Source organism: Geotrypetes seraphini, chromosome 5 (genome assembly GCF_902459505.1).
Source record: "Geotrypetes seraphini chromosome 5, aGeoSer1.1, whole genome shotgun sequence".
In the NCBI taxonomy this organism is placed as follows: domain Eukaryota; kingdom Metazoa; phylum Chordata; class Amphibia; order Gymnophiona; family Dermophiidae; genus Geotrypetes; species Geotrypetes seraphini.
Window position 1 is genome coordinate 123,935,351 of NC_047088.1, and position 26,840 is coordinate 123,962,190.

At 43.3% G+C, this 26,840-nt stretch overlaps 1 protein-coding gene and 1 pseudogene across 1 annotated transcript in view; both read right to left on the reverse strand.

The window, feature by feature from the left end:
• TRPM8 (transient receptor potential cation channel subfamily M member 8) overlaps positions 1-26,840 on the reverse strand; it is a 2,182,726-nt gene that overhangs the window by 1,248,915 nt on the left and 906,971 nt on the right. The gene's annotated exons all lie outside the window — the stretch shown is intronic.
• The window catches only part of LOC117360972, a 46,765-nt pseudogene continuing 45,853 nt past the window's right edge, over positions 25,929-26,840 (reverse strand).

Below are 26,840 nucleotides of genomic sequence, written 5' to 3' on the forward strand. Positions count from 1 at the left end.
TATCCGCAGCTAGCCACGAGTAGCCGTGGATAACCCGCCAAAACGGGGAAGAAAAAATAGTGGCCTCTGCGGGGACGGGGACAGGGCCATTCACCGCCTCGTGGAGCGGTGAGTTGACTTGTCTCCGCAGTGAGGCAATCAAGGATCACGCGGTCCCCACCTGCCCAATCGCAGCGTTCCGCCATCTCCCTCCCTCCACCTCACCTTAGATATAGAGCACTGTTCTTCAACCGCCGGTCGCAGGAAATTTCTGCCGGTCCGCACAGGGCCGGCAAGATTAAGGGACAGGCGCAATAAAAAAAAAAAAAAAAGCCTGCTGCAGTTTCTAAAGCTGACAGGAAGTCTTTCCGACGTCAATTCTGATGTCGGAGAGGACATTCTGGGCCAGCCAATCGCTGCCTGGCTGGCCCAGAACATCATCTCTGACTTCAGAATTGACGTCGGAAAGACTTCCTGTTGGCTTTAGCAGCTGCAGCATGGCGGTAAGAGCAGGGGAAAGGAAGGAGGGAGGCTTTTTTTTGAGCAGCAGGGAGGCAGCAGGCTGGCTATGGCTAGGGAGGGAGGGAGAGAGGTAGACAGGCAGGCAGGCAGGCTTCGGGGGTGGGGGTGGAACAAAGTGTGGAAGGCAGTGAGAAGGACATAGGAAGGAGGCACAAGGGGCACTAAAGACATGGGAAGGATGCACTGGGGCACTAAAGACAGGAAGGGGCACTAAGAATATGGGAAGGAGGCACTGGGGGCACTAAAGACATGGGAAGGAGGCACTGGGGCACTAAAGAGAGGAAGGGGCACTAAGGATATGGGAAGGAGGCACTGGGGGCACTAAAGACATGGGAAGGAGGCACTGGGGGCACTAAGGACATGGGAAGGAGGCACTGGGGGCACTAAAGACATGGGAAGGAGGCACTGGGGGCACTAAAGACCCCAGTGGGAAGGAGGCACTGGAGGCACTAAAGACAGGAAGGGGCACTAAGGATATGGGAAGGAGGCACTGGGGGCACTAAAGATATGGGAAGGAGGCACTGGCGGCACTAAAGACAGGAAGGGACACTAAGGATATGGGAAGGAGGCACTGGGGGCACTAAAGACATGGGAAGGAGGCACTGGGGGCACTAAAGACAGGAAGGGGCACTAAGGACATGGGAAGGAGGCACCGGGGCACTAAGGACATAGGAAGGAAAGGGGGAGGGAATAGAAAGGGACAATTCTTGGGCCTGAGTACAGAAAGAAAGAAATGAAAGAAAGGATACACAGACAGAAGGAAACGCAACCAGAGACTCATAAAATCAATCACCAGACAGCAAAGGTAGGAAAAATGATTTTATTTTCAATTTAGTGATCAAAACGTGTCAGTTTTGAGAATTTATATCTGCTATCTATATTTTGCACTATATTTGTCTATTTTTCTATAGTTACTGAGGTGACCGAGCTCGCGGAGATGGGGCAGAAATGGGGTTTTTAAATTTTAGTCCTAGTAGTTTGCCAGTCCACAAAATAATTCTTTTATTTCTGCCAGTCCATGGGTGTAAAAAGGTTGAAAAACACTGATGTACAGTATGACGGCTTTCTTTTTCGCCCAGCCGCATGCATTCAAAAAGCATGCGCGGCTGCTTGAGTTGATCAATCTTCTCCTCTCCTGCAACTTCCAGTTTCCAGTTGCACCAGAGGAGAATATTGAACAAATGAGCAGCCGCGCATGCGGCTGGGCGAAAAAGAAAGCTGGCATACTCTACATCTAAGGTGAGGTGGAGGGAGGGAGATGGCGGAATGCTGCAATTGGTCGGATGTCTGCTGTTTTTGTATCACTGCCTGCCTGCGCTCACGTTCCAGATCCTCCTGTTGCTCATTGTACCTGCATGATTATGTGCTCAGGTGGGCATTTTTAGTGTGCACAATTGACCTGATTCGAGCTATAGGTGAACATGGGGGACACGTCATTGCAAGGGAGAACAAGTCAATTGATTTATTTTATGTTCTGCTTTTACTAAAGGGCAGAGGCACTGAAACAGATTCTCAGTGCAGTAGTAGTAGTGGCAGGACTCTCTTCTGTCTTCATGCTGTTTTGCAGTACTGAGTCTTATATGGGGCGGTGAATGGGATGGCAGTGACAGTGAGGGGGCGGTGAAGGGGATGGCGGTGATGGGGCGGTGAAGGGGACTGTGAGCAGGAGACGGGGCAGTGACGGGAACAGATTTTTTCCCCATGTCATTCTCTATTCCTGAGTTCCTGCGCTGAGTCTGCTTCCACACTCGTTTTCACAGCAGCAGTATCTACGAACACCTTTAAAGTTTGGACTTTTTTTTACACTTCTATACTGATCTAAATAAGACTCTTTAAGATGATTGTTTACCAGTTTCTATAATCTACCACCCCTGTATTGTGGTGTACTTTTTTCTTGCATTTTCCTTTCCCCAGTTCCTGCTGGCCTCAGTCAACGATAAACTCCACACCCACCAATTGGGCATCCTGTTACTATACCGCCCACCTACACCTTGGGCCAATTCCTCCAACCTTGTCTTTGAGGCCATAACAAACGCCTTCCTTAAATTTCAACGACTTCTGATCGTTGGTGACATCAACCTCCACCTTGATGACTCCAACAGCAAGGACACGACTGAATTCAACAACTTCCTTACTTCACTAGGTTTTCCCTCACCCACCCTATCTCCAACCCATGAAAAAGGGCACACACTAGATTTCACCACTTTCCTCGATCTTACCGCCTTCAAAACTTCAATCGACGACACTCGCTGGGAACAAGTCCCTTGGTCTGACCACTTCCTAGGGACTACCTGCCTCCCCATTTTCATGTCACATCTTGAATCCCCACCCCATACCTCTCATTCCATAACCTGCCGCAAAAAAATCTCGAGCAATCTATTCTGGTCCAAATTCCTCAACCAACTCTCCTCCAACCCTAGACCTACAGACTCCGAATCCCATTGGTGCAACTGGACCGCCTTCTCAGAGTCCACCTACCACTCCCTTGCTCCAATATCCACTAAAACCATCTCCTACCCCCTAAAGGCCCCCTGGTACTTACCTCTTCACAGAGATTTGAAACAGAAATGTCGCGCTCTGGAGCGCAAATGGAAAAAATCTAAATCCCCCCTCTGATAGACAGACCTGGAGGGACAATATAAAGCTTTACAATTCAACACTAAAAAAAGCCAGGAAGAACTTCTTCGGAGACAAGATCTCTAAATCCAACAACCAGATCAGTGCACTGTTTAACATCTGGCGCTCCCTAACTACAAAAAAAGACCCACCCTTGCTCCCACCGTCCCACCGTTCAGCCGATGCCCTTGCAATCTTCTTTAATGAAAAGGTTACCACCCTAAGACGCTCCTTCCCACCCACAGTCTCCTACAACTCCCTGGTCTCTACTGACCCCAACCCTACCTTACCTGTCTCCACCCCCATTCCAGCCGACAGATCCTGGACCGTCTTCGAACCTGTTTCCGAATCGCAAGTCTCCAAACTTTGCCTCAAACTAAAAACTTGCAAGTGCACCTTGGACCCTTTCCCCTCCTACCTATTCGAGAACACCTCTACACAGGCCATCGCTTCCCTCACCGAACTTATAAACTCAGCCCTAACATCGGGCCTCTTCTCCTCCGACATGGGACATATTTCATTGGCCCCTCTATTGAAAAAGGCCAACCTTGACCCCTCCATACCATCAAACTACCGCCCAATAGCAAATATCCCCCTCCTAACCAAGTTATTAGAATCCATCATATCCACTCAATTTTCATCCTACCTAGAAAGATTCTCTATCCTCCTATCCCACCAATTCGGCTTCATACCCAACTTCAGCACCGAATCTCTTCTGGCCTCACTAATCTCTAAGGTGCAACAACTCCATTCTCGCAAGAAATTCACTGTTCTCCTACAATTCGACCTCTCCGCAGCTTTCGACGTCGTCCATCACGATATCCTTATCTTCCAACTCTCCGAAATAGGCATAAGCTCCACAGTCCTAGATTGGTTCTCGAAATTCCTACGCTTCCGCTCCTACACCGTTAACCTAAACGGTACTTCATCCCCCCCCTGGAAACCAAAATGTGGAGTCCCGCAAGGCTCCCCCCTCTCTCCTATCCTTTTCAACATCTACATGTCCTCTCTGAAACTCCTTCATCTATCCCCCCTAGAAACTCTCTACACCTACACTGATGACATCCTCATCCTCCTCGAGACTGACTCGAACCTCTCGAACCTCGCTGAGAACATATCCACTTGTATTACGAATCTCCAATCCTGGGCCCAATCTGTACAAATGAAACTGAATGAGTCCAAAACAAAACTACTTTGGCTCAGCCCAACATTAGATCATTTACCCACCTCCATCCCACTCTTCAGCTTGAGTTTTCAAGCAAAGTCCTAGGCATCGTCATAGACTCCTCTCTTTCCTTCAATGATCACCTCAACTCTTTGATAAAAAAATGCTTCTTTTGCCTTCATATGTTGAGGAAGGTGAGATCCTGCTTTCATCATTCTCACTTTACCGTCCTCGTTCAATCTACTATCCTCTCTAGACTGGATTACTGCAATTCCATCTATATAAGCCTAACTAAGAAAAACCTCCATAGACTTCAGCTAATTCAGAACGCCGCGGCTAAGCTTATTTTCACAAAAGGCAAGTTCGATCATGTCTCCCCACTCCTCTCCAAGCTTCACTGGCTCCCAGTATACTCCAGAGTCCTCTTTAAATGTGCCTGCTTAGCCTTCAAGATCCTACATGGCGTCCTTCCTCCCGTTATCCCACTCTTTTGGAATTCCTCAAAACCACACTCCACCAGACCCTCCCAAAAACTGAAACTATCATTCCCCTCTATAAAAGGTATATCCCGCGCAGGAAAACTTGGAACATCTCTCCCCTTTAGAACCACAGAACTCTGGAACAACCTCTCATCCCCACTCTGAAACTCAAGCTCCTTCCAATCCTTCCGCAAACACTTGAAAACTTGGCTCTTTGCAAAAATCTAATCACCTCCCATTCTCCAGTATTCTGTCCCTCTCTTTCCTCTTTATCTTTCTCCTTTATCCCTTATTGTAGTTCCTTTCCTCTTAACTCTGTAAACCGTGCCGAGCTCTGCGCTTGCGGAGATGGCGCGGTTTACAAACCTAAGGTTTAGTTTAGTTTAGTTACGATCTTTTCCTATGTCTTTATGCGTCATTTCTCCACTATAATATCATTTATGTTACTTTATGAATTATACTACTTATTGTCATGTTTATTTCAGAATCTCTCTTTGCCCAATTACTTTCTATCTAACCTCTTCCACATGCCTTTTAAGCTGATTTTTTTTTTTCACTTGCCTTAACATATGTATTCTCCTGCAGTTTTGCTCTTAAACTGTATGCCTGGTTTTCTCTTCCTTACTCTGTGACTATATCGCTAACATTAATTATACGTTCAGATAATTAGTTAATTCCACAATGACATTGTCACTCATCATTTATTACCTCATTAACTACTTCACTTTTCTGAGCCGATTGCATTTATTTATAATGAACTTATAAAGTTGATTTCATAGCTGCATCACCTCTTGATTGCCTATGTTTAATTTCAATTGCTTCTATACCACACTTACATTATGATCAGTGCATTAATAAATTGCTTTTAAGGATTTTATTTCTTTTTAAAGTTCTTTACACAATTATAAGCATCTAGATTATCCATTACCTTTTACTTAATTACATTAATCATATCATTATACTGTATTTTTATAATATTATCTTATTTTAAATATGCTTTTACACTGATAGGACCCAAGTTGAAATGAATTGACATAAGAACATAAGAACTGCCTTCTCCGGATCAGACCTTCGGTCCATCAAGTCCGGCGATCCGCACACGCGGAGGCCCTGCCAGGTGTACACCTGGCGTAATTTATAGTCCACCATATCCTTATATGCCTCTCTTAAGGAGATATGCATCTAGTTTGCTCTTGAAGCCTAGGACGGTCGATTCCGCCATAATCTCCTCTGGGAGGGCATTCCAGGTGTCAACCACTCTCTGAGTGAAGCAGAACTTCCTGACATTAGTCCTGAACCTGTCCCCCCTTAGCTTCATTACATGTCCTCTTTACATGTGACTTTACATGTGACTTCAGTTTTGTTTCTGCCTGATCTCCCTATTTTACTTTCTTACTTTTTATGATATATTTTCCCTATTGCACATCCCTAATCACATGAAATATTGTAGTAACAGTGAGGTAATGCGTTTTCTCTTTTATCCTTTATTTAATCAATGCATTTTTAACCTTTATTCATGCTACTTGTGTTTATTACTTTTTAAGACCTGTGTTATTGACTCAGCAGTGATTGTTTTTCTCTTAACAGATATATTACTGTACATATTCTTTTTATTCTTTGGGATTTAAATAAAGGTTCTTCCTTTATTACTATATCCCTAAATCAACAATTTCCTCACAAGATATTGTTTTTATGAATTTTCCTTATCCTAATATTTATTTTATTGCTTTTTCTTAATTATATGTTGTTACCTATAGTTATTATGTGCTCTGTTTACCTTTTTCATGAAATGGTATCTGACATATCATCCTTGATATTATTGATTGTTCAGATTGATTTTTCTTCATTGTGACTCCCCTTTATTGTTTTATATATTGATTCATATCCTCTCTATATAATATTTACCTATTTAGTTCTTTTTACAATCTACACTCCTATCAACCTCCTTATAGCACTGATAGAAGGGTGATAGAAGGAGAAATGTTGGGCATGGGGCTAATGGACAGTGGTGAAAGATGCACATAATCTGGGGGATGAGAGAGCAAGAAATGTTGGATGTGACAGTAGAGGGGGTGGGAGAGATGCACCCTGGATCGATCTCTCTCTCTCTCTTTCCCCACTCCCTTTGCAGCAAGGGAGGGAATGAGAGAAAGACATATGGACAATGAAAGCGATAAAGAGAGGGAGACATGTTGCCAATGGGGGAAGAAGAGTTGGACTCATGGAGAGATAGAGAGAGAGATGCTGGTTAGGGAAGGGAATGAGGTCCAGAGGAGAGGAAGCATGCAGGAGGCAGAAAGAAAGAAGTATTAGTTGCTCAGGCAGAAGGAAGTGCAACCAGAGACTAAGGGCTCCTTTTACAAAGCCGCATTAGCGGTTTAATACGTGTAATAGCACGCACTAATTTGCCGGCCGCACTAGCCGCTACCGCCTCCTCTTAAACAGGTGGTAGTTTTTCGACTAGCGCGGGGGTTAGCGTGCACTACAAAGGGGCGTACGATAAAGCCACTAACGCAGCTTCGTAAAAGGAGCCCTAATAAAATCACCAAACAAAGGTAGGGAAAATGATTTTATTTTCAATTTAGTGACTGAAATGTGTCAGTTTAGAGAATGTATATCTGCTGTCTATATTTTGCACTATATTTGTCTATTTTTTATAGCTGTTCCTAAGGTGACATTGCATATTTTAAAGTCATTTGCCTTGACCTCTTTGAAAAAAAAAATGAATATAAATGATAATTAACATTTTCTCTGCGTACAGTGTGCTTTGTGTTGTATCATTTTGTGGTTACCATTATGTATTGTTAATAAGATTATAATATGTGTATATGAGAAATTAATGGAAGAAATTGCAATTAGTACTTATTTTATTTATTTATTTAAAAAATTTCTATACCGTTTAAAACTAAACGGTTTACATGAATTACATACATCAATAATAATAAAACTTTAAGTGCGCATGCGCACTTAGAGTTTTGTGATTCCTGGCTCCATGAAGTGTGCCTCCGTGTCGAATTCGATTTTCGAACACGGAGGCAGGCCAGGACACTGCCGCTGCGCTCAGTTGTCTCGGCACGCCTTTGTCGGCACGCACTTTTGACATGTCACCCTGTCGCTGGCCTCGCCGTAAAACAGCCTAAAGTATGCATGAACATGCGCCTAGTTATCTTTAGCTTCCAAGGCATGCCAGGGTTGCACTTGCGCTGCTGTTCTCGCCGGTCCAGTGCACCATTGCTTGGTTGTGTGACGCATCCCCCCAGAGCACGAACGAGGTGCTGAGCAGCGCAAGCCGCTCCCCGGCAGCAGCCGCTGCTCTTCCGAAGCGTCCCGGGGAGACAGGCAGCTTGCAGGGCCTGAGCAGGAGCAGGAGCAAGGGCAGGGTCCTCGCGGGGGGCCCCCTCCAGCACCATGATCACTGGCGGGCGAGGAGCAGAGTGATTGGAGCCGGGCTCAGGGGCGCGGGACACCACTGGGGAAGGGGCGGCAGCGCCATCTGCTGGCGGCAATCCAACAGGACACACAAGCGGAGGGAAGGGGTTTTTTGCTCGCCAGGTCCCGACCAAGCATCGCCTGAAAGGCACTTTTGATTCTTTTCCTCCTCTAGAATGCACGCAAAATACCGCTGCTGTTGCTGCACAGGAAAGTTGGGGGGGGGGGGGGGGGAGGGAAATGCTGCTGCACAGGGAAGTGGGATAGGTGCAGGGAGTGAGACAGATAGACAAAGGACAGAAAGAAAGACAGGGGCAGGTAGAAAGACAGAAAGAAAGACAGACAAACATATATTCTAGCACCCGTTAATGTAACGGGCTTAAAGACTAGTAAATTATAAAAGAACATAATAAAACATACAATCGTAAAACATATCTGCAAAATAGCAGCAAAAGCTTAAATAAAAAGATCTTGAATAATTCTTCAGCTAAACCAGAGAAAATTACTGACTAGAAAATAGCATCTACAAATAATTATGTCTTTAGAAATTTTCTAAACAGGCCCCTTTCATGACAATTTCATATTTGGCCCACAAGTGAATTCCATATTTTAACTCCTGCCAACAGAAAGTCATTTTACCAGTTTCCACCAACCTCAGGTTAGCATTCTTTTTCAGTAACGCTAAATTCTCAGAATGTAATGATCTGCTTGGCTAATAATTAAGCATATTATTTTTAAACAATTCTGGTATGATTCCGTACAAGAATTTGTGACAGATCATTACCACTTTATATTGGGGAGTACTAAGGATATAGGAAGGGGCACTAAGGACATAGGAAGGAAGGAGGGAGGGAATAGGAAGGGATAATTATTGTGCCTGAGTGCAGAAAGAAAGAAAGAAAGATTATTAAATATTAAAGATTGAACTAGGCCAGTTACTGGGCAGACTTGTACGGTCTGTGTCTGTGCATGGCCGTTTGGAGGAGGATGGGCAGGGGAGGGTGTAGATGGGCTGGAGTAAGTCTTAACAGAGATTTCGGCAGTTGGAACCCAAGCACAGTACCGGGTAAAGCTTTGGATTCTCGCCCAGAAATAGCTAAGAAGAAAAAAAAAAAAAATAATAATAATAATAATTTAAATTGAATCAGATTGGGCAGACTGGATGGACCATTCGGGTCTTTATCTGCCGTCATCTACTATGTTACTATGTAAATGAAAGAAAGGATGCACAGTCAGAAGGAAACGTAACCAGAGACTCATGAAATCACAGACAGCAAAGGTAGGAAAAATTATTTTATTTTCAATTTAGTGATCAAAATGTGTCAGTTTTGAGAATTTATATCTGCTGTCTATATTTTGCACTATATTTGTCTATTGCTGAGGTAACATTGCATATTTTAAAGTCATCTGCCTTGACATCTTTGAAACTTCCCCAATATAAATGATAATTAACATTTTCTCTGCATATAGTGTACTCTATAATTTTTATTTTATTTTATGGTTACCCTTATGAATTAATAAGATATTATGTGCACATGAAAATGAATGGAAGAAATTGGGGGCGGGATTGGGGATGGGGCTAGGGCAGGATTGGGGGCGGGACTGACAATTAATAGATGTCTCGTTCTGATGAAAAAATAGATGGTCATGTTATTTATATAGCTCCATTCACTAATTCTGTTTTAATGGGGCTTCCATTTGATCTAATATACACATCTTGTCTCTTTTGGTAGTATACTCTGTGCCTAATTGCATTTGAAATTCTATCTCTTTCATGTAAAAGTGCTCCTGTACCTTCAAATTCTGTTAATACTGTATTTTTAAATGCATATGAATTCTCTTCTTTTCTGTGACTTCTTATCTTCAACCTTAGGTTTTTTTTTTTCCATGAAAGTTTATTAAATTTTTTCAAAAAATCAAACAATAACAGAAAAGTCAAAAACATGAAGCATACAGAGGCATAATACAACAATAATTGAGTACTGACTAATCATGGTAAACAAGAATTTAGAAAAAGACATGAGTTAAGTTGGGACATTGTCAACAGTAGATAATCTATCTATATATATAAAATTGGAGGTATGTATGTGTGTATGTATGTATATATGTGTGTGTGTGTGTATGTGCCGCGATCACGCAAAAACGGCTTGACCGATTTGAACGAAACTTGGTATGCAGATCCCTCACTACCTGGGATGATATGTTATGGGGGTCTCGCGGCCCACCTGCACACGTGGGCGGAGCTACAAACATAAAATCAGATTTCACCAATTCATGTCAATGGAGAAAATGTAAAAAGCTGCCATTCTCACAGTAATTCAAAAACGGCTTGACCGATTTGAACAAAACTTGGTATGCATATCCCTCAATACCTGGGGTGATATGTTCTGGGGGTCTCACGGCCCACCTGCACACGTGGGCGGAGCTACAAACAGAAATTCAGATTTCACCCATTCATGTCAATGGAAAAAATGTAAAAAGCTGCCATTCTCACAGTAATTCCAACTACCTGGGGTGATATGTTCTGGGAGTCTCGCGGCCCACCTGCACACGTGGGCGGAGCTACAAACATAAAATCAGATTTCACCCATTCATGTCAATGGAAAAAATGTAAAAAGCTGCCATTCTCACAGTAATTCAAAAACGGCTTGAGCGATTTGAACAAAACTTGGTATGCTGATCCCTCACTACCTGGGTGAATGTTCTGGGGGTCTCGCGGCCCGCCTGCACATGTGGGCGAAGCTACAAACATAAAATCAGATTTCACCCATTCATGTCAATGGAAAAAATGTAAAAAGCTGCCATTCTCACAGTAATTCCAACTACCTGGGGTGATATGTTCTGGGGGTCTCGCGGCCCACCTGCACACGTGGGCGGAGCTACAAACATAAAATCAGATTTCACCCATTCATGTCAATGGAAAAAATGTAAAAAGCTGCCATTCTCACATTAATTCAAAAACTGCTTGACCGATTTGAACGAAACTTGGTATGCAGATCCCTCACTACCTGGGGTGATATGTTCTGGGGGGTCTCGCAGCCCACCTGCACACATGGGCGGAGCTACAAACATAAAATCGGATTTCACCCATTCATGTCAATGGAAAAAATGTAAAAAGCTGCCATTCTCACATTAATTCAAAAACTGCTTGACCGATTTGAACGAAACTTGGTATGCAGATCCCTCACTACCTGGAGTGATATGTTCTTGGGGTCTCGCGGCCCACCAGCACACGTGGGCGGAGCTACAAACAGAATATCTTATTTCACCCATTCATGTCAATGGAAAAAATGTAAAAAGCTGCCATTCTCACAGTAATTCAAAACCGGCTTGACCGATTTGAACAAAACTTGGTATGCAGATCCCTCACTACCTGGGGTGATATGTTCTGGGGGTCTCGCGGCCCACCTGCACACGTGGGCGGAGCTACAAACAGAAAATCATATTTCACCCATTCATGTCAATGGAAAAAATGTAAAAAGCTGCCATTCTCACAGTAATTCCAACTATAAAACACTTTCTATGACACTATAACCACTAGGGACATCGTTTCTATTCTACCACGGACACCATACATATAGAGTTTGTATGTTCTAACTGTGTTTGTAACTGTTTCCTTCATGCACCCCAGTTCATAATGTTATTACATTACATGAGTACTCACATATGCTGAACTAGGAACACAGGTTCCATTCTGAACCGGGAACAAACTGCATGGAGTTTCTTTTCAACCTGAGTTTCCACATATTGAGTTGTTTAAATCAATACTGAAACTTTTGGATGCCACTTATTCCAACAGATCTTCCTTTTCAGTTTAAGAGATTGCAAATTCCAGTGAGACTTGCATTCTCTATCACAATCAACAAATCACAGGGACAGACTATTACATACTGTGGAGTGGATTTAAGATCCCCCTGTTTTTCCCATGGACAACTCTATGTTGCTTGATCAAGGGTGGGTTCACCCAAGAATTTATATGTTCTTGCTCCTGGAGGTGAAACTAAAAATGTTGTTTATAATCCAGTTTTGTGTTAATTGTATTGTATTCATTTTGTCAAATATTTCACATTATAATTTGATTATTGTACTTTTTATAAAGCTGTAAAAAAATAATTTCATTCACCACTATAAAGTATCTTTATTTCAATCCATTTACTGTGTTATTGCTATAATTAAATACCCGTGCAACGTCGGGGCATCAGCTAGTTGTAAATAAGTAGATAGCGGGGACCAGCAAGTAATAACATGTCTAAGATTGGCCTTTTCGCTTGGATAATGCTAATTCGAATTTATGATGTAGTAAAACTAAGTTCCACCATTGTTGAATATGGAGAGAGCTCGAGGTTTTCCAATTGGAAAGAATTAATTTCTGTGCGAGGATCAACAATATATCAAATAATTTTTGCTATGACTCTAGTAAATTAATGTTGGGAGATTGCGATTTAAATATTACTATTGAGAAGGACAAAGTACAGTCTATATGAAATATTTTCTTCATTATACTCCAGATATCGAACCAGAATGAGTGTACAAATGAGCATTCAAAAAGTAACATAGTAACATAGTAGATGACGGCAGATAAAGACCCGAATGGTCCATCCAGTCTGCCCAACCTGATTCAATTTAAATTTTTTTTTTTTTCTTCTTAGCTATTTCTGGGCGAGAATCCAAAGCTTTACCCGGTACTGTGCTTGGGTTCCAACTGCCGAAATCTCTGTTAAGACTTACTCCAGCCCATCTACACCCTCCCAGCCATTGAAGCCCTCCCCTGCCCATCCTCCTCCAAACGGCCATACATAGACGCAGACCGTACAAGTCTGCCCAGTAACTGGCCTAGTTCAATCTTTAATATTATTTTCTGATTCTAAATCTTCTGTGTTCATCCCACGCTTCTTTGAACTCAGTCACAGTTTTACTCTCCACCACCTCTCTCGGGAGCGCATTCCAGGCATCCACCACCCTCTCCGTAAAGTAGAATTTCCTAACATTGCCCCTGAATCTACCACCCCTCAACCTCAAATTATGTCCTCTGGTTTTACCATTTTCCTTTCTCTGGAAAAGATTTTGTTCTACGTTAATACCCTTTAAGTATTTGAACGTCTGAATCATATCTCCCCTGTCTCTCCTTTCCTATAGGGTATACATATTCAGGGCTTCCAGTCTCTCCTCATACATCTTCTGGCGCAAGCCTCCTATCATTTTCGTCGCCCTCCTCTGGACCGCCTCAAGTCTTCTTACGTCTTTTCCTTCTAACCCTTCAGCAATGTCACTTACATACATATTGAACAGGATTGGCCCCAGCACCGAACCCTGAGGGACTCCACTAGTCACCTTTCCTTCCTTCGAGCGACTTCCATTAACCACCACCCTCTGGCGTCTGTCCGACAGCCAGTTTCTGACCCAGTTCACCACTTTGGGTCCTAACTTCAGCCCTTCAAGTTTGTTCAACAGCCTCCTATGAGGAACTGTATCAAAGGCTTTGCTGAAATCCAAGTAAATTACATCTAGCATATGTCCTCGATCCAGCTCTCTGGTCACCCAATCAAAAAATTCAATCAGGTTCGTTTGGCACGATTTACCTTTTGTAAAGCCATGTTGCCTCGGATCCTGTAACCCATTAGATTCAAGGAAATACATTATCCTTTCTTTCAGCAACACTTCCATTATTTTTCCAACAACTGAAGTGAGGCTCACCGGCCTGTAGTTTCCTGCTTCATCCCTGTGACCACTTTTATGAATAGGGACCACATCCGCTCTCCTCCAATCCCCAGGAATCACTCCCGTCTCCAGAGATTTGTTGAACAAGTCTTTAATAGGACTCGCCAGAACCTCTCTGAGCTCCCTTAGTATCTATCCTAGGATGGATCCCGTCTGGTCCCATCGCTTTGTCCACCTTCAGTTTTTCAAGTTGCTCATAAACACCCTCCTCCGTGAACGGCGCAGAATCTACTCCATTTTCTCGTGTAACTTTGCCAGAGAATCTCGGTCCTTCTCCAGGATTTTCTTCTGTGAACACAGAACAGAAGTATTTGTTTATGTAATGTAATGTAATGTAATTTATTTCTTATATACCGCTACATCCGTTAGGTTCTAAGCGGTTTACAGAAAATATACATTAAGATTAGAAATAAGAAAGGTACTTGAAAAATTCCCTTACTGTCCCTTACTTTTTAGCACATTTGCTTTCTCCTCATCACTTTCCACATATTTGTTCCCAGCATCTTTTAGCCTAGCAATTCCATTTTTTATCTTCCTCCTTTCACTAATATATCTGAAAAAATTTTTATCTCCCTTTTTTACATTTTTAGCCATTTGTTCTTCCGCCTGTGCCTTCGCCAAACGTATCTCTCTCTTGGCTTCTTTCAGTTTCACCCTGTAGTCCTTTCTGCTCTCCTCTTCTTGGGTTTTTTTATATTTCATGAATGCCAACTCTTTCGCCTTTATTTTCTCAGCCACTAGGTTGGAGAACCATATCGGCTTCCTTTTTCTCTTGTTTTTATTGATTTTCTTCACATAAAGGTCCGTAGCCATTTTTATCGCTCCTTTCAGCTTAGACCACTGTCTTTCCACTTCTCTTATGTCCTCCAATCCTAACAGCTCTTTCTCCAGGTACTTTCCCATTGCATTAAAGTCTGTACGTTTGAAATCTAGGACTTTAAGTATCGTGCGGCCGCTCTCCACTTTAGCCGTTATATCAAACCAAACCGTTTGATGATCGCTACTACCCAGGTGAGCACCCACTCGAACATTAGAGATACTCTCTCCATTTGTGAGGACCAGATCCAATATCGCTTTTTCCCTTGTGGGTTCCGTCACCATTTGTCTGAGCAGAGCCTCTTGAAAGGCATCCACAATCTCCCTACTTCTTTCCGATTCCGCAGACGGAACATTCCAGTCCGCATCCGGCAGGTTGAAATCTCCCAACAGCAGAACCTCCTCTTTCCTTCCAAACTTTTGGATATCCACAATCTGCGATTGAGTCGGAGGTCTGTAGACTACACCCACGTAGATAGAAGTTCCATCTTCTCTTTTCAGAGCAATCCATATCGCTTCTTCCTCTCCCCAGGTCCCTTGCATTTCGGTCGCTTGGATATTGATCTTTACATAGAGAGCTACTCCTCCACCTTTATGACCATCTCTGTCTTTCCTAAAAAGATTATATCCCAGCATGTTTGCATCCCATCCATGTGATTCACTGAACCATGTCTCTGTGATAGCAACAATATCTAGATCTACCTCTAATATCAGGGCTTGCAGATCATGAACTTTGTTGCTTAGACTGCGAGCATTTGTGGTCATCGCTTTCCAGCTATTTTTCAGCGATAATCTCCTTTTTCGTATGGATTTTTGTGTCGTTTCACTTTCCGTTGCAATACTAAGAAATGAGTTGCTGATATTGCTTATGTTGCAGCCTTTACTACTATCACATCTTTTCTTTTACCGGGGGTGGTCTCTATACATACACCACCCCCACCTTCTAGTTTAAATGCTTAGAAAAATATTGTCTAAATTTCTCTGCAAGGTTTCTTTTTCCTGCTGTAGTAATATGTAGCCCATCAGTGCAATATAGCCTCTTGCCCTTCCATGTATTTCCCCATCCTCCTATGTACCTGAAGCCTTCTTGATGACACCAGGCTCTGAGCCATCTATTAAAGTCCTCTGTGTTTTTCACTCTTTGCTCTCCTTTTCCATATGCAGGCAGTATTTCAGAAAAAGCTAAAGTCTTTACAAAAGGTTTCACGCCCTCACCAAGCTCCCGAAAAGCTTTCTGTGCTGCAAGTGTGGAGTTGTTGGCCAGGTCATTTGTTCCCAGATGGATAACAACATCAGTGTTAAAATCCTTAGTTTCTTCCTTAATTATAGTCAGTATTTGCCTGGAACTCCTGGTTCCAGGCACATCATTGAAGGCGTCGGCGCAGTGCGCCACAGCCTCAAGGAAGGCAAACAAAATGTTGGGCATCATTAAGAAGAGTATCACAACCAGGACGAAGGAAGTCATCCTGCCACTGTATCGTGCAATGGTGCACCCGCACCTGGAGTACTGTGTCCAGTACTGGTCGCCGTACCTCAAGAAAGACATGGCGGTACTTGAGAGAGTACAGAGAAGAGCAACTAAGCTAATAAAGGGTATGGAGGACCTCTCATATACTGAATGACTGAAAAAGCTGGGACATGATAGAAACCTTCAAGATCATGAAGGGCATAGAAAGAGTAGACAGGGACAGATTTTTCAAATTATGGGGAACCACAAGTACAAGGGGGCACTCAGAGAAATTGAAAGGGGGAAGGTTTAGAACAAACGCCAGGAAGTTCTTTTTCACCCAGAGGGTGGTGGATACATGGAACCGTTACCTGAGGATGTAATAAGCAGGAGCACGCTACAGGGCTTCAAAGAAGGTTTGGATAGGTACCTGGAAGACAAAGGGATTGAGGGGTACAGATAGGAGTAGAGGTAGGTTATACGGATAAGATTAGAGGATTAGAGGCAGTTACAAAATTAGTCAGGGACACTGTTCAGGCAATTAGGCCTGATGGGCCGCCGCGGGAGCGGACCGCTGGGCAAGATAGACCTCTGGTCTGCCTCAGCGGAGGCAACTTCTTATGTTCTTATGTCAGCAAACCAAAATAGACCTTGATGAATGAGAAAGGCTTTATGATATGTATAGAAGTCAGGAAAAAGAACTCCACCGTCTTCCTTTTTAAGTTTGAGCATTTTAAGGGCTATTCGTGGTTGTTTATTCTTCCAGAGAAAGGAAGATAAGAGAGAATCCAGTTTTTTGTAGAAAGTGGAAGGAAAAAGACATGGTATCATAAGTAAAATATAATTAATTTTAGGCATAAGCATCATTTTAATTGTTTCAAGGCGTCCCCACCAGGATCATAGTAGCAGGGCATGGAAGGAAAAGGATGTTGCAGTAGTCTAGCAGTCCAAGGATTAGAGACTATACCATAAGCTGGAATTGATTTCTTTCAAAGAGGCAGACGGAGCTACAATCAATTAACGCATGGATGAGAAAATGGTGTGAGGAAGAGGGATTTCTCTTCGTGAGGAACTGGACAACGTTCTGGGGAAAGAACAAGCTTTTCAAGAAGGATGGTCTACACCTGAGCAAGGCGGGAACCAGACAACTAGCAAATAACGTCAGAAGTGCGATAGAGCAAGCTTTAAACTAAGAAGAGGGGGAAAGCCGACAGTCGACCTGGTATCGACGGTTCGGGAAACAGTACCCAATGAGGGTACTGAGGGGAAAGATTTTGGGGATGACACAAGTGGCAAGCAACAGACTATGAACAAACAAGGGAGTCAGATGAAGCGAGAGGGGGCCAGGATGAACATACTGGAAGGGGAAGTCAAAACGGGATTGGATGTTGAGAGAGAACAAGAGGAGGACAATAGGAACATGCCACAAGGGGAAGGCAATAGGAATCTACCACAAAGAAAGGCCAAAAGAGACAATACTCAGGAGTTGGCAGGCCAGGAAGGGGACAAAATGAAGAATGAAATGCAAGGTGAAATAGAAAGGAAGAGAAAATGCCAGGACTTGAACTGCATGTATACAAATGCAAGGAGCCTAAAGAACAAAATGGGGGAACTAGAGGTCATGGCCAATAATGAGAAACTAGACATCATAGGGATCACGGAAACATGGTGGAACGAGGAAAACAAATGGGACATAGTACTGCCAGGATACAAACTCTACCGAAAAGACAGGACTTACCAGAAGGGGGGAGGAATAGCACTATACATAAGGGATACAATTCACTCAACCACTGTGGACACAGCAGAGACAAATGCCCAACTGGAGGCATTGTGGATCAAAGTACCAGGAAGCAACGGAGCCGAGATAAAGATGGGACTGTTCTACCGTCCACCTGGGCAAACTGAAGCTGAAGATACAGAAATGGTAGCCGAGCTGAGAAGGGAATGCAAGAACCCAAACACCATAGTTATGGGAGATTTCAACTATCCTGGGATAGACTGGTGTCTCGGAAACTCAAAATGTGCAAGGGAAACGGAGTTCCTGGAAGCAGTACAGGACTGCTTCATGGAACAACTAGTCGAGGCACCAACGAGAGGATCAGCGACTCTGGATCTGATCCTCAATGGGCTGAAAGGCCCCGCGAAGGATGTGGAGATCATAGGACCACTAGGAACCAGTGACCACAACATGATTCAGTTCAAAGTGCAAGTAGGACTACCTATGGGAAAGAGAACCAAGGCAACAACATTTAACTTCAAGAAAGGGAACTATGATGCCATGAGACAAATGGTGAGAAAAAAGCTCAGAAACAGCTCCAAGGAAACGCAGACTGTGGAGCAAGCCTGGTCCCTATTCAAGGACACAGTAAACAAGGCACAAAACCTATATATACCAAGATTTAGGAAAGGTTCCAAGAAAAATCAGACAAAGGACCCTGCATGGATAACCAGTGAAGTAAAGAAAGTGATAGGAGACAAGAAAAAATCATTTCGGAAGTGGAAAAAGGACAAAACTGAAGGAAACTGGAGAGAGCACAGGAAGCAACAAAAAGAATGTCACCGAGTAGTCAGGAAAGCCAAGAAAGAGTATGAGGAGAGACTAGCCAAGGAAGCAAAAAATTTCAAACCATTTTTCCGATATGTGAAAGGGAAACAGCCAGCGAGGGAGGAGGTGGGGCCCCTGGACGAGGGTGACCGGAAGGGAGTGGTGAAAGAGGAAAAAGAGGTGGCTGGTAGGCTAAACAAGTTCTTCTCGTCGGTCTTTACAATAGAGGACACATCCAGTGTGCCAGAACCGGAAAAAATCTTCAGGGGAGATCAGGAGGGGAAACTATCATGCATGGAGGTAAGCCTCGAAGACGTTCTCAGGCAGATAGATAGATTAAGAACGGACAAAGCTCCGGGCCCAGACGGGATCCACCCGAGAATACTAAAAGAGCTTAGAGACGAAACAGCAGAATTACTGCAGCATATTTGCAACCTGTCCTTGAGAACAGGGGTAATCCCGGAGGACTGGAGGATAGCGAATGTTACACCGATCTTCAAAAAAGGATCGAGAGGCGACCCGGGAAACTACAGACCGGTGAGTTTAACCTCTGTTCCGGGGAAGATGGTCGAATCAATGATCAGGGAAGGTATCAACGAGCATATAGAAAAAAATAATCTGATGAGATCGAGTCAGCATGGTTTCTGTAAAGGCCGATCATGCCAGACAAATCTACTGCATTTCTTTGAGGGGATAAGTAAGCAATTGGACCAAGGTGACCCAGTAGACATTATATATCTGGATTTCCAAAAAGCCTTTGACAAGGTGCCCCATGAACGCTTACTGAAGAAGCTGTGGAGTCACGGGGTGGAAGGAAACGTGTACAGATGGATCAAAAATTGGCTGGCGGACAGGAAACAGAGGGTAGGAGTAAAGGGGCACTACTCTGACTGGATAGGGGTCACAAGTGGTGTTCCGCAAGGGTCAGTGCTGGGACCATTGCTGTTCAATATATTTATTAATGATCTAGAAACGGGGACAAAGTGCGAAGTTATCAAATTCGCGGATGACACAAAACTCTCCAGCAGGGCCGGAACGGTTGAAGAATGCAAAGAACTGCAGAGCGACCTGAACAAACTGAGTGAGTGGGCAAAAAAATGGCAGATGAGCTTCAATGTGGAGAAATGTAAGGTCTTGCACATAGGGAAGGGGAACTACATGTACAGCTATACGATGGGAGGGAGGGTACTCGGGGAAGGAAGCCAAGAAAAAGATCTGGGGGTATTGGTGGATAACACAATGAAGCAGGCGGCGCAATGTGCAGCGGCCTCAAAAAAAGCGAACAGAATGCTGGGCATTATCAAAAAAGGTATCACTACCAGAACAAAAGAAGTTATCCTGCCACTGTATCGAGCAATGGTGCGCCCACATCTGGAATACTGCGTCCAATACTGGTCACCATACCTCAAGAAGGACATGGCAATACTCGAGAGGGTCCAGAGGAGGGCAACGAGGATGATAAAGGGTATGGAGAACCTTTCATATGCCGAACGGTTGGACAGGCTGGGGCTCTTTACCCTGGAGAAGCGGAGACTGAGAGGGGACATGATAGAAACCTATAAAATCATGAAAGGCATAGAGAAGGTGGAGAGGGACAGATTTTTTAGACTAGCAGGGACAACTAAAACAAGAGGTCATTCAGAAAAACTGAGAGGAGACAGATTCATAACAAATGCAAGGAGGTTCTTCTTCACTCAGAGGGTGGTGGACACCTGGAACGCGCTTCCCGGAGAGGTGATAGGACAGAGTACAATTCTGGGGTTCAAAAAGCGACTGGATGACTTCCTGGAAGCGAAAGGGATAACAGGGTACAGATAGAGATTTACCTTACAGGACATTGAGTGAACAGGGTATGGGTATTTTAAGTTAGGTAGGGAACACTTTCAGGTCATGGACCTGGGGGGCCGCCGTGGGAGCGGACTGCCGGGCACGATGGACCCCTGGTCTGACCCGGCAGAGGCAACGCTTATGTTCTTATGTTCTTATGTTCTTATGAATTTCCGGACTTGTCTCAGATTTCTCATGATTGCGAAGGATTTCTGGATTGTGTTGTTTATTTGCGGTTGCATAGTACAGCATCTATCTATGGTCATTCCTAGTAGTTTTATGGTGGTTTGGATGGGATAGTTGATTGAGTTGAGTTCTAAATTGGCTGAGGTTTGGATTTTGTCATTTTCGAAGAGGATGAATTTAGTTTTGTCTGGGTTGAGTTTGAGTTTGTGATCTTTCATCCAGATCATAACTGTATTAAGTGTTCTGTGTAGGATGTTTGTCATGGTGGGTTTAGGTGTACTCAGCAAAATCATCATCACTCCAATCCAAAAAGATCCAAAAGGACCACCAGACCAACCTTCCAACTTCAGACCTATTGCCTCAATACCGCTATACGTCAAACTTACAGAAGGCCTAGTAGCCAAACTACTCACTAACTATCTGGATGACCATAACCTACTCCACCCCACACAATCTGGCTTCAGAACCAATTTCAGCACAGAAACTCTCCTAGGATCCCTTATGGACACAATCAGACAACACCTCAGTACAGGGAAAAAAATGCTCCTTATACAGTTGGACCTGACTGCAGCTTTTGACCTAGTTGATCACAATATCCTTCTGCAAATCTTGGACGCAATAGGCATTTCTGATAAAGTATACTCTTGGATTGAAGGCTTCATAAAATCCAGAACCTACAGCGTAAAATCAAATAACGAAAAATCAGAACCTTGGTCAAACCCCTGCGGAGTTCCACAGGGTTCCCCACTATCCCCCACCCTCTTCAACCTATACACTGTTTCTCTCGGAACACATCTGAACAATCTAGGTATAACCATCTATAGCTACGCGGATGACATCCTCATACCATACCATCCTCATACCATATGATCAGCCTAAACCCACAATCTACTCACAGGTATTCTATATGTAACCTTTTTCTTTTAATAATTAGACCTGTAAGTTACCTCGTGTGACTCTCTGCCTAAGAGAGAGAAATTCGGACTTTTTAAACAGCTCTGAATTCAGCACTAAACGGGACTTGTTTGCTGATGATTTATAGCCTCATCAAGGATTGTCAACACGTGTACTTTTAACAACAGGATTCCTGATGTCTTCCAAAGCTAGCAAGAAGGTTTCCCTTCCACCTAATTTCGCCTGAGCGGCTGATCCTAAGATGAGAATACGGAATTTACACTCTTATCAGCTGGGTTAAATAAGGATCAATTGTGATAAAGGACAAGGTTCGTAAAGCTCCATAGGTGATAATATAATCATTTGCTAATCAGGGATTATTATTATAAGGAATTGTTTAGTGTGTTTTTAACAAGTAGAATTACTTAATTGTCTAACAATTAGATTGTGATAATTATGTACTGAGTTTCATTTGTGTAATCTGATATTTTGTGGACAATATTTAGATTTTGCAGCTGGCTTGTGAATTATATTTTTCTATTTTCATAATAAAGATATTTCTCATTAGCCTGGGTTTTGTGTCGTTTAAATAGACCATGATATTTGGACCTGGATAAGAGTTTATGGTTTTCCCTAGACAACACTAACAGATGTGATTTGTTCATGCAACTGCTTAGTATCTACCATAAATCTTACTACAGTAGAAGACAAAACACTGCTGATTTATATATATTTTCTTCATGATTTCAGAATTGTATACCTTCACATTATAAAAACTAACAAAATATGCCATGTTTAAAAGGAGATATATAAGATGAGTTGAACTCAAATTATCAGCATGGAAGTTTAGTTTTCATGCTACACAGAAAGTTGTACAGTAATGTTATAATCAACTCCTATAAGAGGTGGAAAGCATCATCAATATGCACCTGGAAGGTGGCTATGCCACAAGTAAAAGACAAGCCGGGGGTTGAACTCACAACCTCCAGATGATCGGTACAGTGCTTTTACTCACTGAGCTATAGCACCTTTTACTCCAGTGTCTCTGGCTCCCCTGCCATAGCATGCCTTAGTGATGTGCCAATGTATAATCTGCTTAGCTATCATCTCACATTTAGCTGGCACAAAAGAGTGGTAGCTCAATGGTTTAAAGCACTGCTTTCACTGACCCCAAATCCATGTTCTCAAGTATGGTTGAATACATGTAACGTGGAGTCCAAAAATGCTGTTTTGATCACACGCAAGTTCAACTTCTCTAATGTTTTGTATCTGGTATTGCTAATGTGCTGTTTGAGATGAAAATGAGATGTGATTGGTCTGTATCTTATAATTTGTATTCAAATGAGTATTGTGTCAGCTGAAGGAATTGAGGGAGTCAAACCCGGACCATGCTCACACACTATTTACTGTGCTACTGAATGAATCTATTCCGTTTAGGCGTTGTATGCGGAAAAGTGGCGTTCTTTGCGCTTAACGTTCGGTGTCCTTTATGATGCAATAATGGCGTTACAGCAGATCTATAAGCATGCCTAGGTTTTGTTTTTTCAGCTAAAACTCCTGGAAAGATTTATGATCATCTCAGACCTGTTAATGACCCTGGGGAATAGAGAAATAGTTAATGGATAATCACCAAAAGAAGAAATCAGTTTTGCCTCAGCTGTTCGCTATCAAAAACACCTAAATAGCTACACAAACATTAAAATCTAATTGGCCAAACACCTGACTTATAATCAATTCCTTCCCTTCTCAAAGATATTACTAGAAGCCAGTTGTCATTTGCTTAGTCTGTAGAAGCTCTGTTACCAACTTCTAAATGAAGATCCCTCTCTAGCTCTATGCCTTAAAGCACTGCATTTGTCTTCCGTACGTCAAGGGTTCAGGTCTTGAGTGTGGTTAGCACATATTTGATATTCATTTTTCTACCAGAAAACCTTCAAACTCCTTAGCCATTCCTTTGTGTAATCATATTTGAGTTGATCTTTAAAATGATCTGTAGAACTTCTCAGCAGCCTGTTCTCTGTCACCCTAAATCACCCCTCCCCCACTCCAACACACACTCCTGCAGCATAACACTACAACCAGCCAAGCTGAATATACCAACCGGAATGTCTCTAGGATACATCAAAACATGTACACCTTCCTACAATACCTGTCCATGCCCTCTGATGTTTTAGTAAACTCTGCTATCTGTTGCCTTGTGCAGATATTGCATAGCAGGAAATCCATTCCTACCACAATGGCTTGTAGCTGAGAGCAATTGAATGTATCTGATGCACAATGATGATGAAAAACAACAAAGTCCACATACATACATACTCCTTTGAGAGCTAATAGGAAGCTGTGCAAAAGAGGGATGGTAAGAGTGGGAATTGAACTGGTAACCTTGAGAGCTTGCACCAGGCACATTAACCTGGTGAGCCAGAAATGCTTTCTTTGATCTGATTGTGACATGATAGGTTTATACTGGTTTACATGTTTCCTGTGTGGGTTTCTCAGATGTATAATCTAACAATGCATCAAGTGAGGGTAATGTTATGCAACTGTAGCTAGATGAGGTGAGATGATATGCAATGTAAGCAGAAGGCTATGTGTGGAACGGAAGAGTAATGAAACCCAGGTGTATAAGAAGGAAAATATTTCCCTACAAACCACAAGATGGAACAATACCACCTTGTCCGTCCTCCCTAGTAATGCCATCTTCTTAATTATGCTATTTGCAGGCTCTGAGATCATGTCATTAGACTGATGAGCAAATAGGAGACATGACAACCCCTATTTCCCCCCCCAACACCAGTTTGCTACCCCACTTCTTACCTTTCCAACCTGGCCCTCAGACAAAGATCAATGTGATAAGAGTGATCCATTTACAGCGGTACCTAAGGAAACAATAATGCCTGTGCACTACTCAATGTATCAGACTGGGCCCTGGCCATTCCTTTGGTAAGAAATCACAACATCCCTAAATGGTTTAAGACTTTTATTGTAGAATATCATGTCATTTCATTGACACTCAAATGTACAATCCTTGCAAAGTCCAGAAAAGCGGTGTGCAAGTGTAACATCATGCAACTGCAGTTCGCTGAGATGGATCACAGCTACACTGGTATACAGAGTAAGCCACTCCTAGGTCCAAATCAACTCCCAGCCTACAGGAGGAAAGGGTACAATATCAGGTCCAAATCAACTCCCAGCCTACAGGAGGAAAAGGTACAATGTCAGTGCCTGTGAAATATTAAGATTTCCTCATGGTAGGTTAAGGCAGGTTGTAGGAAAAGGAAGACAGATTCAGAGATGTAGAATGTTCTTTGGTGCACAGGAAGAAAGGAAAGTAAGGAGGTCAAAGAATAAAGGCCAGAGGTTTCTGCCATAGAAGCAAGGGAAATAAAAGCTGTCCTCCTTGTTACAGAGTCCATATGTGAGCTAGGAACCTACACACACTGTTTGGAATGTTGAAGATTAGTAGAAGTGAGCACAAATGTCTCATACCTACCTATGCACAAGTATCGGGAATAGGTCACAGGGGCCGGTACCTGTACTTCAGCGGGGCTGGTCCACGCTCACCCTAGAGCTCCATCTGCGTGCTTCCCATAAAGGAAGGAAGTCCTGCTGAATGACATTCACTCATGAAAACAAAATAAACAGGCAAAAAAGAAAACCAGAGTCAATTTCTTTGTTCCTGCGATGACCACTTTATTATGTGGTATATTGCTGGGAGTAAACTTATAATCAGTCCAAATTCTCAAGTAGCAAAAATCACACCAACAAAAATTATATAGTCGACCAACAGGTCTAGGTTTTCAGCCGTCATCTACATCCTGACGGTTCAGGTAAGTAAAAATAAACCAAAAAGAGTTGCTGTCTTTGCATTCAGACTAACAACCCACACTACTGTTAGCACTTCAGATAGTTTTGTGCACAAGCCTTTTAGTTATTGAGGCTTGAGCCCCAACCAGCTCAATGGGAGTTGGTGGGGGAAGGGGAGTAAGCGAATCCACCAATTTACTTGTCTGTAACACAGAATGCCACTAATGGCCCCACAACCCCAACCAGTATGGACAGTGGATTCTCTCCAAACATTACTCCCCAGATTCACAATAACACAGTAGAAAAAAACCAGGTCAGCTTAACTAGGCTGGAACCTGGAAGTTCAAACAATACAAAAAAAAACGTGTTTTTTTTCTTCCTGCTTTCCTAAGCAGGGCAGCACAAGTCACCTTAAGCTTTCAGCCTAAAGAACCTTTCCTGACCAACAGACAAATGGGCAGAGTATGCTATAACTCCCCCCAAACTACCCAGCCCTGCCACTTAGCTTTCCTGCATCAGGATGTCTTCAGGCAGACTGGGAGTTTCCATATAGTCCATAGGTTCTGGCTGGGCTGGCTGGCTGGCCACAGGGTCAATGTCTGTCTCCTCCATTTCAATATCCTGGTTCACAGGAGAACAGCCTGGATAGACCTCTTCCTGGGCTGGCCCAGAGTGAACTGCCCTTTTCCTCCTAAGAGCAGCCTCTAAAGTGTTCAGCCGAACACACCCTGCTCTCTGAGGGGGCGGAGCTGCCTGTAAGGTTTGCCTAGATTTTCTCGGCTTCCTCATTATCTCCCTCAGCTGAGAGTTTGAGGAGGGAGGGAGGTCCCTTGGAGGCTGTTCAAGGCCATTCTCCTCACTTTCCTCTCCTCCCTCACAATCAGTATTTTCAGGTTTAAAGGGGAATGCAGCTATTTCCCTTCTCCTGGTCACAACCCTATCCCCATGATTAGCTCTCTGTATGATCGGGCTAGCTTTAGTGAGAGCCAAACCCGGTACAGACAGAGCATCGGGGATAGGATTGTGACAGCCCGTATCACAGGAACAGCTTCACGATGAGATGCTAGCCACAGGAGGAGGAGGTCAACTGGGCCTGAACACCTGCAAAGAGGGGAAGCATGTTAATACATTGGAAAAGTCCCCCACCTCAAACTGTCACAACACCTACAGTTACCCTATAGCTTCAGTTGAACTTGAAGTACCAGCATGGAGAAGGGGGGGGGGTGCTATAGTCTTATGCTACACAGAAACTTGTAGACCAATACCATCATTAACTCCTACAAGAAGTGGAAAGCTGAGCAGCATATAGGCTTCTGATAGCCATAGTTTAACATTTTAGCAGTATAGGTCATCCAATCGGCTTCCTCTGAGCTTCCACTATAGATGTCATTTATACCTAAAACTAAGGGGTTG